Source organism: Elephas maximus, chromosome 21 (genome assembly GCF_024166365.1).
Source record: "Elephas maximus indicus isolate mEleMax1 chromosome 21, mEleMax1 primary haplotype, whole genome shotgun sequence".
Lineage (NCBI taxonomy): Eukaryota > Metazoa > Chordata > Mammalia > Proboscidea > Elephantidae > Elephas > Elephas maximus.
The window spans coordinates 62,163,236-62,179,088 of NC_064839.1; the positions used below are offsets into that span (position 1 = coordinate 62,163,236).

Here is a 15,853-nt window from a genome sequence, read left to right on the forward strand (position 1 = left end):
CATCTAACCATGTTAGATACTTTTTTTCCACTCTTTTCCACCTTCCACCCATTTCTGTCCTGATGTTTTCCTGTAGAGGCTGATTCGCATGATCTCTTGTCCACTGGCTTCCAGAGGCAAGAGAGCCTGAGTAATGATCAGGGGGTGGAAGGAGAGGAGCATCAGAATATTTATTTTTCTACCTGCCAGGGGACAGTGTGACAGTAGCTGCCTTCCTCTCCCTAAAACCACTGCTTCCACTAGCAGTCCTTTTCCCACAGGGACAGCAATGATTCTTTATCTTTCCTTAAGCCAGACCACATCTTTGAAATGGTCTCTTCATGAAACTCTCTTTATTACCCTATTAAAGATACAATCCGTTTATCGTATGGGGACACAAACCGATACATCCCCAGGTGGTGCAGTTAATGTGCTAGGCTATTAACTGAAAGGTTGGATGTTCAAGTCCACCAGAGGTATCTAAGAAGAAAGGCCAGGGATCTACTTCTCAAAAATCGGTCATTAAAAACCCTATGGAGTGCTCGCTTCTACAGCATACATACTAAAATTGAATGATACAGAGAAGATGAGCATGGCCCCTGTGCAAGGATGACATGCAAATTTGTGAAGAGCTCCATATTCATCACACACAGGTCCTCAAGGCCCACAGACTCCTGGTCTGAGCCCTATAAAGACTGTAATTCTTCAATTAAAAAAAAAAAACTCCATGGGGCGCATTTCTACTCTGACACACATAGGGTCGCCATGAGTTGAAATCAAAGGTTCTAAAGGTCTCTCAGACTGCTTCTAAGTGCTTATTTTCAAAATAGCATTCCTACTGGGAGATAATTCTAAAGATAAGTTCACAGCTACTAGAGGTCCCAGAAGAAAGGCTGTGGGGGAAGCAAAACATGCATTAGAATTTGTTTTGTTTTTTAATACACTAGTTCAGTGTTGACTGTTAATGGAGTTGGGGGAATGGGGTAGAGCCGAAGGTTAATTTCATATCAGTTCTAAACAAATTACTCTTTACAATATGTTAGTGCCTACCTTTGAAGTCTCATCTTAGCATTTGAGCTCTCTGTTATCAGCATTATCATCTTAAAGCAATCATCTTCATCCTAAAAGTGAATAGCATTTTCTAATGGGGCCATCCAGTCTTCTCTTCCATTAATTTTACTTGTTCGTACCACTAATATTCTGCAGTAGAAAGTCCTTTTGGTAAAGGGCTATGACATAGTACAGACATTAAAATGAATGCTACAAGGAAAACAAAGACTCAATTATCATGAACTTTACATCATTGCTATAAATGCAATTATTTAAAAGGCTGAGTGTAATATCCAGAACAAAATCTGAATGCATATACTATTTAAAAGAAAAATCTGCATATTTCAAGTGTTCTCTCTTTTAATGCTGAAAAATGGATATAAAGTTGTTTGGGTTTTTTTTGCTTTTTGTTTCGTTTTCTCATAATTGTATGAAGCAACATTTATTTGTAAAAAAAAAGTGCCATCTTCAGGTAAAATAGTGTAAAATGTTGTTTATTTTTAAATATTCCATGTTTATTAATTGATATACCATCCTTTTTCTTTTTCATTGGACAATGTTGAACTTTTAGGTAAATTTATTTTATTTTTTTATATATTTTTTGTGCTTTAAGTGAAAGTTTACAAATTTATATACTCCTAGTTGCTCTCCCCCTAATGAGACAGCATATTCCTTCTCTCCACCCTGTGTTTCTCTGTCCATTCATCTATCTTCTGTCCCCTTCGGCTTTTACATCTCCCCTCCAGAGCTGCACACATAGTCTCATGTGTCTACTTGACCCAAGAAGCTCACTCCTCACCCGTATCATTTTCTGCCTTATAAAAAAAAATAAAAATTTTTTTTTTTTTTTTTGCCTTATAGTTCAGTGCAATCCCTGTCTGAAGAGTTGGTTTTGGGAATGGCTCCTATCTTGGGCTAACAGAGAGTCTGGGGACCATGACTTCCAGGGTCCCTCTAGTCTCAGTCAGACCATTAAGTCTGGTCTTTCTATGAGAATTTAGGGTCTGCATCCCACTGCTCTCCTGGTCCTTAGGGATTCTCTATTGTGCTCCCTGTCATGGCAGTCATCGGTTGTAGCCAGGCACCATCTAGTTCTTCTGATCTCAGACTGATGAAGTCTCTGATTTATGTGGCCCATTCTGACTCTTGGGCTCATACTTACCTTATGGCATTGGTGTTCTTCATTCTCTTTTGCTCCATGTGAGCTGAGACCATAAGTACATTTATTTTTCATTTGTAGATTTCCAGTGAACCTTTTGATACAAATTTAGACAGCACAGAAAACCAGAATTTTTGAAATTATGAACAACATATCATTATAATACATTCATAAAAGGTATATATTTCTGCATATCTTCCATTTATATTTGGTATCAAGATGTTTGTCCACCTAAGAAGCAGCATTCTTAAACAAGTAGTAGGTATTTTCTTTGAAAGTACACTAAATCATTTGTTTAAGGAAACATTGGAATTATCCATGTACTGGTTATGTATTGCTTCTCAGGTTAAAATTTCTTCTAATTTTCCTGGTTGATCTTTCTGTGACCCCAGTCTACATTTTGATTATATTGCCATTTTTTATTCTAAAATATTTGTGTTTTTCTTTGTGGAGCAACAAAGTTCAGGTATTGTAGCTTCACATTCGTTCTACATGGTTCTGTTTTTTTGTTTACACAAGGCCAAGCATTTTGAGGATATTCAAAGAAGAGATTGTACTTCATTTCAAGGCAGTATTTGCTGTGATAAAACTCAATACACATTAAAGGTGTGAAGAAAATTCAGTAGGGGAATACGAAACTCAGGTTATGGGAAAAAAAACAGATACCACTGCCAATTCACAAGTACACAGTACTGAAAGCAGCATAATTACTTGCCTGACTCTTTTCCTCTAGGCTGCGCTTGTTTCAGAAAATATCAAAGGGTGTATGTGAAGTGCAGAGATGGGTAACGATGAGAGAAAAAGATGATGAGGTTTGTGTTTCAATGCAATTTAAAAAAGTAAAAAAATGATGTAAGTGGTTAAGATGAGTGTATCTTAGGCAGGATTCATTTTTCATCATTTTGATAATGACAATTCTGCTTCAGAAATGATTTTGAGACATACATGAAGACACAAATTTTTAAACACACAGCAAGTCTGAAAAAGGAAGTAGTACTTAGATCTATTTTTATTACTTTTTCTCTCCTCCTAAACAGTCTTGTAATCTAACTTTTGTCAAAGTCTGCTCACTAGTGTAATTACTTTTTTATTATTAAGTTAATTTACTAAGATGTTTCTTCTCCGACATACAGTTTTGAAGATGACTCTATTCTGACATTTTTATTAAAACCTGGTTTAATTGGTGGAATCTACTGAACTTTACTATATAAATTACAGTTAATGCTGGAGGAAGTGCGTTCTGTGTGACCACATGTCATCCCCCAACTCTTCCTCTACACCGTTCATACTCTACCTGATATCTTTTTCCCTTCTGTTCCACATGTGTTTACTTTTGCTGTTATAAAACATAGCCACAAGCTAAAAATATACTTATGTCTACAGTTTTACACTAAATCTATGATATTCTGGTGTAATGATAACCCTGTCCATAAGACTTAGCACAGAGGGGTTCCTATGAGGAGGTTCAATATATACCTGTTCTCCAACTTCGCCGCTATTTCTGACACCAGCTGTTCTCCCCAAAGTACTCTTTCTCTATTGGGCACAATAATTGATTGAAAGGGTCACAGAGAACTCCTGGGAACAACATAATTGCAATAACAACTTTAATGTCAGGGAAGGATATAAAGAGAAGCAAAGATATGCAAAGGAGGAGGTTCAGGAGGGGTCTCAGCAGGAGGCCTCAGTTTCTCAAGGGGTTATGTTTTAAAGGGGACCTACTTAACCTGCCCCCAAACCAACGTTCATTCTCGCCTATCAGGAAGCTTATAAAAAAGGAAACTCAGTGATGTCATTTTGGCTGGTTCAACTATTGGTCACTCCTCTCAGCTCCTGGCTGGGGTTCGGTCTTTATGTATTGCTGCCACTATCGGAGTCTGCTCATTGTCTCCACTTCTTCTAGCACCATTGCAGCTGCTGCCCCTGTCGCTGCCGTGGGTTTACTCAGTCTGGGATGTTCACAGCGCATGTCCCCAGCATCCAAAGGAAGCGCTCCTCTCCTGGCACTTGTCTATCAAGAACCTCCATCTCAGCCTCCATGTTATAGGGTTTTTATCAGTCACCAGGCAGGCCCCCCAGCCAATCTGTTTAAAGGTCAGGCTGGGCAGAAGCCACCAGCCAATCCTGGTAAAGGTTAACTCCTGGGTGGGGCCTTCCTAGACAGTCCCTTGTTAGAGGTCGGAATTGATGGGGCTGCCAGCCAATCCTGATAAAGATCAGCTACTGGATCAACTTCTAGGTGGAGCATTGAAGCTAGGGCTGAAAAGACAAATTGCTTTTTTTAGTAAAGTGATTCCACACTGTACTTGGTTCAGTTTAAGCAAGCACAATAATTACAATCATTTAAAATTGAAAACAGAAAAAATACTCCTTAGAGGAAAAAAGTTAATATATTTGCTTGCTATTGACCTTGAAAATTTTAAGTGAAAATTTACTGGTAGGATTGTAAAATGGTATAACCACTGTGAAAAACCATTTAGCAGTTCCTAAAAACGTGAAACATAGAATTACCATTTGATCCAACAATTCCACACCTAAGATATACCCAAAACAACTGAACCAGGAATATAAATAGATCCCATTCCCATTGCCCTCAAGTTGACTTCAACTCTAGTGACTCTACAGGACAGAGTAGAGCTGACCATATGGTTTCCAAGGAGGCAAGCTGGCACATCTTTCTCCAGTGAAGTGGCTATTGGGTTTGAACTGCTGACCTTTCAGTTAGAAGTCCAGCACTTAACCACTGTGCCACCAGGGCTCCCTTAAATAGACATTTTTCAGGAATGTTCATTGTAGTATTATTCACAAGAGCCAAAAGGTAGAAACAGCCTTAATACCCATCAACCAAAAAAACCAAAACCAAACTCAGTGCCGTCGAGTTGATTCCAACTCATAGCAACCCTATAGGACAGAGTACCACTGCCCAATTAGGTTTCCAAGGAGCACCTGGTGAATTTGAACTGCCGACACTTTGGTTAGCAGCCATAGCACTTAACCACTAAGCCACTAGGGCTTCCACCCATCAACAGAATGGATAAATAAAATGTACATATGTACAATAATATATTACTCAGTCGTAAAAGAAAACCAAGTCCTGATACATGCTGTAACATGGATGAACCTTGAAAATATTAGGCTGAGTGAAATAAGTCAATCACACAAGGACAAATATTGTATGATTTCACTTATAATAGGCAAGTGTATAGAGGCCAAAGTTTATTAGTGGCTACGGACCAGGGTTGAGTAGTAATTAAATTTTCGGACTTGCAAAGCCATCACAGGCTATGCTTAGCATAGCATTGTCTCTTCAGAAGAATATGAAATCACAGCTTGCCAGCCTGGCAGCAGGGCAGCACAAAGGTTCTTCTTGACAGGAGCTTTTGAAACATTTTATACAGCCACCCAGGAGTTACATTCTCCCAAGATGACAGCCCAGGTTTAAGACAGTGAGATTCACATTATGGGTATGGAATGCACCGTGGCTCAGAAGTTCCACAGAGGCTATCTTTCAAGGCCTCACCAAGGACAAGCCAGTTACAAGAGTCATAGTCTTCAGATAAACCCACTGCTGAGGCTTCCTATCAAGTATTTATAATTTATTTATCATTCCGCCTCATCCATATGTAATTTACCAATCAAGGGTCAATCGTATCATAAGTAATCTGGTTCTTAGAAACAGCTGACATTCTTACCCTTACCAGCTTTCCAGAGGATCAGAGATAGAGAGATGAACTGAGTGCAATGTCTCATGCAACAGAGGAAAGGCTTTATTTCCTTTTTCAAGCAAACATCTAGGTAAAGTTTGCTCTAATGGCCTTCTTTGGATGTTGTAACTGCTAAAGAGACTTAAGGGCAAAATATATATATGTATATATATATATATTCCTTGAAAATCCATCAATTTATGTGGAATGTATCAAAAATTCATCCCTTGCTTTTCTAAAAATATTGGGCTGCGTTTTAAATGCAAAACTGGATGAAGTGTTTTTTTAAAAAACAAATTTGTTAAGTTGGTAAGAAACAGACAAGATCAGAGAGAGCTGGAGGAAGAGGTTTTGTATAAAAATAAATGAAACAGATTACAAAGTAAGGTTACAAAGTAAAATATATTTGTGTGAAAGTGCGGTCAGTAATTCAAGCTATAATTATTAAATTCACAAATAAAGTATTGATATCATGAAATATAGCTTCTTAGAAATAGAACAGTATCAGTATAAACACATTAAAAATGTTAAATTTGAATGATAAAAGAGCATATCAGAAAAAGAAAAGTCTACTGTAACCTGCTCAGGAGTGTCACTTGCAGGTTTTCTGTAACTAGATTAAACCGTATTTTTATCAAGAACATTTAAAGCAACATCCATGGGAGGTAAGCTATCTGGGTGAGTCCTGACGGAAGTGCTGACCAATTCTCATACTACTAATAGTTATACCGGTAAAGTTTTTACAAATGTAAAATACAGCCTGTAAATGTTCTAAGTTCCCTAATATAAATGACATTAAAATAAATGGAGATGTTTAAAAATGAAAATAAAAAAAAGAGAGAGATCTGCATTAACCTGTGTTGAAAAAAAAAAATTTCGATTCAATACATCTTTATTGATGCTCCCTTATTTGACATGGACTGTTAGATCCTAGTGATAGAAGATTCCTAAGTAGTTAGGATTCAGGGAGTCTTGATAGGATTCAAGAATCAAGGATCCTGGTAGGTCAACGAATGGCATGGTTTTAGAGTCACCCCCTTCTTGTTTGTTAAGCTATAAACTCAGAACAGAATATGTCCTACAAGCCTGATTTGGATGAATGAGACAATCATGGAAGGTAACTTTTGAATAAAAAGAGAAACCAAAAGCTTATTTCTGTGATGAATTTTATTTGAAGGATGCAAAATGAAATTCAGTTTATCCAAGATAGATTTCATTGAAGTGTTGGTCCAGGCTTATCAGTGAAATGTCTTCTTGAAAAATATTCAAAAGAAAATATATTAGCAGGGTCTTTTTTTAAATAATCAACGCTGGTGAACTTTCTAACCTAAGTGTTTCATCAAAACATTTTGATAAGATCTGATATGTACTTTCAAGAATTTTAAACCTTGCTTGCAGTAAGCCTTTATTTATTTATTTATTTATTATCTATAATTGGGAAACCCTGGTGGTGTAGCAGTTAAGAGCTATGGCTGCTAACCAAAAAGTCAGCAGTTCGAATCTACCAGGTGCTCCTTGGAAACCCTATGGGGCAGTTCTACTCTGTCCTATAGGGTCATTATGAGTCAGAGTTGACTTGATGGCAATGGGTTTGGTTTGGTTTGTCTATAATTGAGAAAGTAAATGTATTTAGACTGGTTCTAATGTGTACAAAAACAAACTGCTTTAAATATTTCCTTTAGATAGCAAATGCTGGCATAATTATCCTTGTTCCCAGGTTAGGTAGTCATAAAAAAAAAAAAATAGCTTATTCAGGTGAAATATCTGAACAGATTTTCATTTCATCTGCTCACCTTTTTGGCTAGCAGCTGAGCTCTTAACCACTGTGCCACCAGGGCTCCCGAAAATTTTATGCCCTGCTTATACTAAGCCTTAAATATCTGTAATTGAGAGAGTAAACTCTAGTTTTCTCAAAATACATGCATTTAGACTTGTTCTTATTTGTGCAAAAACAAACCACTTTAAATGCTTCCTTTACATAGCAAATGCTGACATAATTATCCTTGTTCCCAGGTTAGAAAGGAGTCATTAAAAAAAGATAGGCTATTTGTGTGAAGTATCTGAACAGATTTGCATTTCAGAGATGGTTATTCTGTGGTGGATTTCAGACGGAATGTGAACTGGGCTCAATAATATTGTATACTGGCAGAGTATGCCCACTGCATGATGCCTTTTGGTGCCAAATGCACAATTGTCACACATTTTCCTTCATTAAGTACTACATTAACGGCTATTGTCGTCTCTATAGCTTTTGCAATTTAGCTGAGAATGGAATGGTAAACATAGATAGCCAGCATTTCTTTTGTGTTACAAACATATAGCAAATTGAAAAATGCACTTAAAATGCTTAGCTAACGCACGGAGCAGATCAAGCAGTAAACAAATGTCAGGCATTATTAGTAGAAGGAGTCTCTGGATGGTACGAATGGTTAAAGCACTTGGCTGCTAAATAAAAGTTTGCAGGTTCCACTTCCCCAGAGGTGCTGCAGAAGAAAGGTCTGGTGATCTATTTCTGAAAAATCAGCATTGGAAACCCTATGGAGCACGGTTCTACTCTGACACACGGGGTTGCTATGAGTTGAAGACAACTCAATGACCAATCAACATTATTATTAGAATCATTAATGCAAATAGAAGTACCGTTTTTCCTTGATGTTCATTTGTTTAAAGGAGAGATTAAATCAGATGATCCACAGAGTGATTTCTCAGCTAAAACATAGTTGCTCCTGTCTGATCACAGCACAGTTGGATGGAAACCAAAGACAGTTGTCTAGTAAACTAGAACCAGTTGACCCAGCACTGTGAGTGATGGAAGTTTCCATGCAACAGCCCACCATTTATAAGACAACTTAGTAAACTCAAGAAGATCAAAACTTGTACACTTGTGGAACCATCTGATTTTGCTGATTCAAACAAATTGATAAAACTAACAGCCTCTGCTAAAAATCCATGAAGGAAAGACTTTCACCAAAACTTCAATAAAAACATTGCTACTTCCGTCTAGTCAATTACTGCCTCTTTTGAAATTCAAATTCTGTTCAATCTCTCCAAAAATAAGTCTGCATTTCTTCAGGTCCAGGTTACTTATTTCATTTTTTAGAAATCCATTGTTAAATGACTCTCTGGGTCCAAGTATTATGCTTTAAAATCTATTTTTTACATTTTGTTGTTGTTCTTAGGAGTTGTCGAGTCGCTTCCCACTCATAACGATCCTCTGTACCACAGAATGAAACACTGCCCAGTCCTGCACCATGTTGTTATGCTTGAGTCTATTGTTGCAGCCACTGTGTCAGTCTGTCCATTGAGGGTCTTCCTCTTTTCTGCTGACGCTCTACTTCACCAAGCATGATATCCTTCACCAGGGACTGATCCCTCCTGGTAACACATCCAAAGTATATAAGACCCAGTCAGTCTCACCATCTTTGCTTCTAAGGAGCATTCTGGTTGTAATTCTTCCAAGAGAGATTTGGTCCTGCTTTGGCAGTCTATGGTATATTCAATATTCTTCTCCATCACCACAATTAAAAAACGTCAATTCTTCTTCAGTCTTCCTTATTCATTGTCCACCTTTCACAAGCATATGATGCGATTGAAAATATCATGGCTTGGGTCAGGCGTGCCTTAGTCTTCAAGGTGATATCTTTGCTTTTCAACACTTTAAAGAGGTGCTTTGCGGCAGATTTACCCAGTGCAATGCAGCTTTTGATTTCTTGGCTGCTGCTTCCACGGGTGTTGATTGCGGATCCAAGTAAAATCAAATTATTGACAACTTCAATATTTTCTCCATTTGCTATGAGGTTGTTTATTGGTCCAGTTTGAGGATTTTTGTTTTCTTTATGTTGAGGTGTAATCCATACTGAAGGCTGTGGTCTTTGATCTTTATCAGTAAGTGTTTCAAGTCTTCACTTTCAGCAAGCAAGGTTGTGTCATCTGCATAACACAGGTTGTTAGTGAGTTTCCTCCAATCCTGTTGCCTGGTTCTTCATATAGTCCAGATTCTTGGATTATTTGCTCAGCATACAGACTCAATAGATGTAGTGAAAATATACAACCCTGAAGCACACCTTTCCTGATTTTAAACCGGTCAGTATCCCCTTGTTCTGTCTGAACAACTGTCTCTTGGTCTATGCACAGATATTACATTTAGAATATAAAAATCCCCAATTTCAAGTATTGTGTAATATGAACATCAAGTTTCTTAATACTATCAGATTTTACATTAGTTTCTACTAAAAAAGTTTAAGTTAGTATTTTTAAAACCTTATGAAATGTTCGTGTCTATGTAGGCATACATATACACCTGTCTTAGTTATCCAGTGCTGCTGTAACAGAAATACCACAAGTGGATGGCTTTGAAAAAGAGAAATTTATTTCCTCACACTAAAGTAGGCTATAAGTCCAAATTCAGGACGTCAGCTTCAGGGGAAGGCTTTCTCTCTCAGTTGGCCCGGCAAAAAAGTCCTTCTCATCAGTCTTCTCCTGGACTAGGAGTGTCTCCTCACAGGAATTCAGGGTCCCAGCACTGCTTTCTTGGTGATATGAGGTCCCCTGTCTCTCTGCTCACTTCTTTCTTTTATATCCCAAAAGAAACTGGCTCAAGACACAATCCAGTCTTGTAGATTTAGTCCTGCCTCACTAACACAGCTGCAACCCATCCACCCTCATTAACATCATGGAGGCAGGATTTACACCACATAGGAAAATCACGTCAGATGACAAAACGGTAGACAATCACACAATACTGGAAATCATGGTCTAGCCAAATTGATACATACATTTTTGGAGGACACAATTCACTCCATGACAACACTTAAATATGATTTTTAGAATCTGTGGTTGCTGTTGTTAGTATTTCGTATTTTATTATATAACATTTAGCTGCGACACTGAAATGTGAATAATTAAATGAAGAAACAAGAAACAAAAATATTCATTGAAAGTTTTAGATCTAAAATTTCAGTTCTTAGAGATGTAAGATTATTCACAGATTCCAAGCTTTAAAGCCATCATAATAGGTATGCATCAAGAACTCTGATAAATCAGAAAAACATAAGACTGTTTGCTTTCATTGTATTGTATAACACAATTGTGTTTTATGATGCCTGAAGCAACACACAAATGAAGAACATTGACAGCCTGCTTAGATAATTCTGGAACTTCTTCTTAATTAGCTTTGTGATGTTGAGGAAGTTATTTAATCTCTCTGAGCCTCAGTTTTATCACCTGTAAAATAGGGGTAAAAATTTTGCTAAATTCACAGAATTATTTTTAGGATTACAAGAATAAATACATGCAGAATGTCTAGAAGTATACTTAGCACATAGTGGGCTTTTGGTAACTATTACTTGCAGAATTATATCTTTAAAAGAGCAATAAACTTGCAATTAAATTAAAATAGTTCTCATGTTTCAAGTTCTATGTTTTTATAAAATAGAGACAGAGGAAAAAATCAGATCATAGAGTGCTTATCAAAATGAGCTAAGTTTGCATTTGAATTCAATTTGCCAGCTTACTAGCTGGGTGACTTTGCCTCAGATTATTGTGTCTCAACTCAATGACAAAATGAATCAAACTTGCCTCATAACCATAAAAAATAGTGAATATTAAATGACCTAACTTCTGCATGCATGTAACACCTAGTACATAAGAAGCACACAATAATGTTTTGTTATTTTTACTGAAGTATGCAATTGAATAATAAACCAAGGCAGTTTATTATTTTTTTAATAGATGTAAATATGTATGCTATGTATCTTTTATATTAAGCAGGTTACATGTTAATATTTTAACATAAAGGTTTTTTGTATATATATTTTCTTTATCTTTTTTGCATTAGCTAAGATGACCAACATATCTTGGGGCCGCTATTAACAATATGTGAGATAGATGGGCAGCTTCAGATTTTGAGATCATCCGCTCCTTGTAGCTAGTAAAGACCGTTTATTTCCATACATTGTTAAGTCCCTAGGACATAGGCTCAATAAATATTTACTTACAAAAGATGTAAGAGATTATGAAAGCAAATGACTTGCACAGATTTATAGTCTTATTAACAACAAACATCTAGAAAGTGATGAAATATTTAGTTAGGACATATTGTCCATGTTCATATGCTGCCCCTTAAAAAAAATTAAACATTTGGTATTCACATTCTTCTATCTTATATAGCTGACCATTCTTCAACCAATTCACTCAACTGTCAGAACTTATCAGTGAGAAGCTTCAAGAAAATTGCCACAAATTGGGTTCATAAAAATTACTAAAACACGTAGAGAAGGAAGATCAATTATTAAAATATTTTTTGAGATCTAGAATACATTATCAATATCGAAAAAGAAAAATAGGGTATTCATGGCCAAAACTGGCGGGGGGTGGGGGGATAGGGGAAAGTACAAATAGAGGTTGAACTCTTCAGCCAGATGAAAGGATAGAATCTGGAGGGTTAGCAGCAGCCTGGTTTAATGATTAATTTCAGGAAAAGCTACAAAATCTATCAAGTTCAGTATTTGTAAATGTCTCCTCTGGTCTGGGCAATATTTTGAGATTTTTCTACATTCTTACAGGTTATAAAGAAAGTAGCAATACATTTAAGTTCATGGGAGATCCTTAATTCTGTTAACATTTTTTCCAAAGATACTATGTTTAGCTTGTAGTTAGAATGAAAAATCAGGGAGAATTGAAAATTGATTGCTTTCATGACGGCAGTTTCTAACTTTGTAGCAACATGAGTGATTTCCTCTGTTCTGTTAGGCTAGAGTATTTTGGTGGGAAAAATCTACATGCTTCAAGTGTAGAAAATTCAACAGTACTTTACATTTCAGTACTGTGTGTTCTTTCAATCATGGAGACAAAATTAAATACTCACTAATCTCAGCAGGATTTTCAGAGTCTAAAAAAGAGCCATTAAAGTAAAAGTTTATAAAAAGAAAGCATTTGACATAGTGGTAAATTCATGTGGTGAGGGTTTTTACATAAAGAAGTAGGTTTAATCAACAGAAAAAAACTTAAGCAAAATGAAATATTTTTATATTAATAATGCTATGAACTCTGTATTGAATGGTCTCTTAAAATATTTCTCAAATGATTCCAATTGGAAAGAAGTAAATTGAGTGACACATAATAAACAAAAGACTAAAGTAACAAAAGACTAGAGTTACCATGCTAAGGAAAATGTTTCATGTTATTAACAGTTTTAGAGTATTTTCCCATTGAATCTTTGGGTTCTGATGAAATTTTGGGGGTTACGTATTTAAGTGCTAAATATTTTCTTTTAAATTTTAAACTTTTATTGTGAAATAGTTTTAGACTTATAGATAAATTGCAAAAATAGCACAGAGTTGCTGTATATCCTTTAGCCAGCCTCCCTTAATATTTTATAACTCTATGGTATATTGGTAACAACTTAAAAAATTAACATTGGTATGACACTATTAACTACAGACTTTATTTAGATTTCATCAGTTTTTTCCATTTTTATCCTTTTTAATCTAGGATCCATTCCAGAATAATGGATTCGTTTGGTAACTATGTCTACTTAGTAATCTCCAATCTGTGACAGTTCCTAGCCTTTTCTTAATTTTTAGGACCTGGGCACTTTGGAGAGTGTTGGTCAGGTATTTTGTAGAATGTTCCTCAATTTGGGCTTGTCTGATGTTTTCTCGTGTTTATACTGTGTTTTAAGTTTTGGAGGAGATTAACATGAAGGCTAAGTGCCCTTCTAGTGGAATCCTACCAGGGATGCAAGATAACATTACCTGCCATTGGTGATGTAACCTTGATCTCTTGGCTAATTTGTTTCAATTTTCTCTACTGTAAAGTTATGATGTCTTCCTTTCTATATTTCTTTCATTAGAACTTAGTCACTAGCTACAACCCAAACCCAGGGAGAGGGTAACTAAGCTCCACTCATAGAGTGGGGAGTAAATTCAGACACCTAACTGCAGTGGGGTTGATTGGAGCCCGTGGTGGTAGGGGCCGTGCGACAGAACTCAACAAAGACAAGGTGGGCATGGTTACCATAATAGACTGTGGAATCAAAGCAATAATCAGAATAATCTGATTTATATGGGTTTTTTTTTTTTTTTTTTAAGGCATTGGCTACTTAATCATGGAGTCCCTATGAGTGAAATAGATGGGAAATCTACTAAATATTTACTTGATCTGTGGCGTAGTGGTTGAGTGCTATGGCTGCTAAACCAAAGGGTCGGCAGTTCAAATCTGCCAGGCGCTCCTTGGAAACTCTATGGGGCAGTTCTACTCTGTCCTATAGGGTCGATATGAGTCGGAATCGACTCGACGGCACTGGCTTTGGTTTTTTTTTTGGTTTTGTACAAGCAGAAGAATTCTAGGTCAAATGAACCGCAGTCTTACTTGAATTGCCAGAATGGAGAGTCGAGGTCCCTCAATCAATTTCCAGACATGAGCCAGTTTACAGACCCAAAACCCCTGGAATGAAGGGGAGGCCAGGTTCCCTTGAGGAAAGACCCCACTACATTTCAAAGTTTTGTACTGTTAATCTTTCTCCCAGCCTTCCCCAAAGGGGTATTTGGCCTTTTAAGAAAGTGATTTTACATTAAGAAAAGGAAATAATCAGACTTTTCAGGGATTACTAGATACTGACTCTGAGCAGACACTAATTCCAGGAGACCCAAAACGTCACTGTGGCCCACCAGCACATGGAGGCCAGGTTTTTAATGGAGTCTTAGCTCAGGTTCATCTCACAGTGGGTCCAGTGGGTCCCGCAACTGATCTGGTGGTGATTTCCCAAGTTCTGGAATGTGTAATTGGAATAGATATACTCAGCAAATGGCAAAACCCCCACACTGGATCACTGACAAGTAGAATAATGGCTATTGTTGTAAGAAAAGCCAAGTGGGAGCCATTAGAACTGCCCCTACCTAGGAAAATAGTAAACCAAAAGCAATACCATTATTCCCAGAGGGAAGACACTCCACAATACATCCAGTAACCATGGTCCAGTGGGAAAGATGGGAGCCCACCAAATAATAGTCCCTGAAACTTCCTCTCCCCAAATTTTTGGTATCCATGTATTCCCACATAATATTTCTCAAAATCCATATTACCAACTAAAATTTTAAACACACTCCATGACTCATCATGCTTCCTTTAAGGAAAATACAGAATATCTACAAAAAAATTCAAAGCAGAAAATAAATGGACCATGTCAATGATCTAGTTGTAAGGATTTTTCTTTCTTTGTGTTGAGGTGTAATCCATACTCAGGGCTGTAGTCTTTGATCTTCATCAATAAGTACTTCAATTCCTCTTCACTTTCATCAAGAAAGGTTGTGTCATTTGCGTATTGCAAATGTTAGTCAGTCTTCCTTGAATCTTGATGCCACATTCTTCTTTATATGGTGGAGCTTCTCAGATTATTTGTTTAGCATACAGATTAAATAAGTATGGTGAAAAGATACAGTCTGAAGTCACGCGTCTCCTGATTTTAATTGATGCGTTATTCCCTTATTCTGCTCAAACAACTGCCTCTTGTTCTATGTACAGGTTCTACATCCGCACAATTAAGAGCTCTGGAATTTCAGTTCTTCAGTGTTATTCATGATTTGTTATGATCTACACAGTTAAATGCCTTTGCATAGTCAACAAAACACAGGTAACCATCTTTATGGTATTATCTGCCTTGAGCCAAGATCCCTCTGACGTCAACAATGATATCCTTCATTCCACAACCTCTTAGGAATCCAGCCTGAATTTCTGGCAGATCTGTGTCAATTAACTACTGTAAGTTTTTTAATTACCTGCAGCAAAATTTTACTTGTATATGATATTAATGATATTGTTCAATAATTTCCTTATTCTATTGGATCACCTTTCTTAGTAATGGCCACAAATATAGATCTTTTCCAATCAGTTGACCAGGTAGCTGTCTTCCAAATTTCTTGGCATAAATAAGTGAGCTCTTATAGCATTGCATCTGTTTGTC

General features: G+C 36.8%; 1 non-coding gene across 1 annotated transcript; it reads left to right on the forward strand.

Annotated features, from left to right (window-relative positions):
* Positions 1–517: 517 nt before the first annotated feature.
* Positions 518–623, forward strand: LOC126065216 (U6 spliceosomal RNA). The gene has a single exon (XR_007514767.1). It is a non-coding gene; the product is annotated as a U6 spliceosomal RNA (small nuclear RNA).
* Positions 624–15,853: the final 15,230 nt, after the last annotated feature.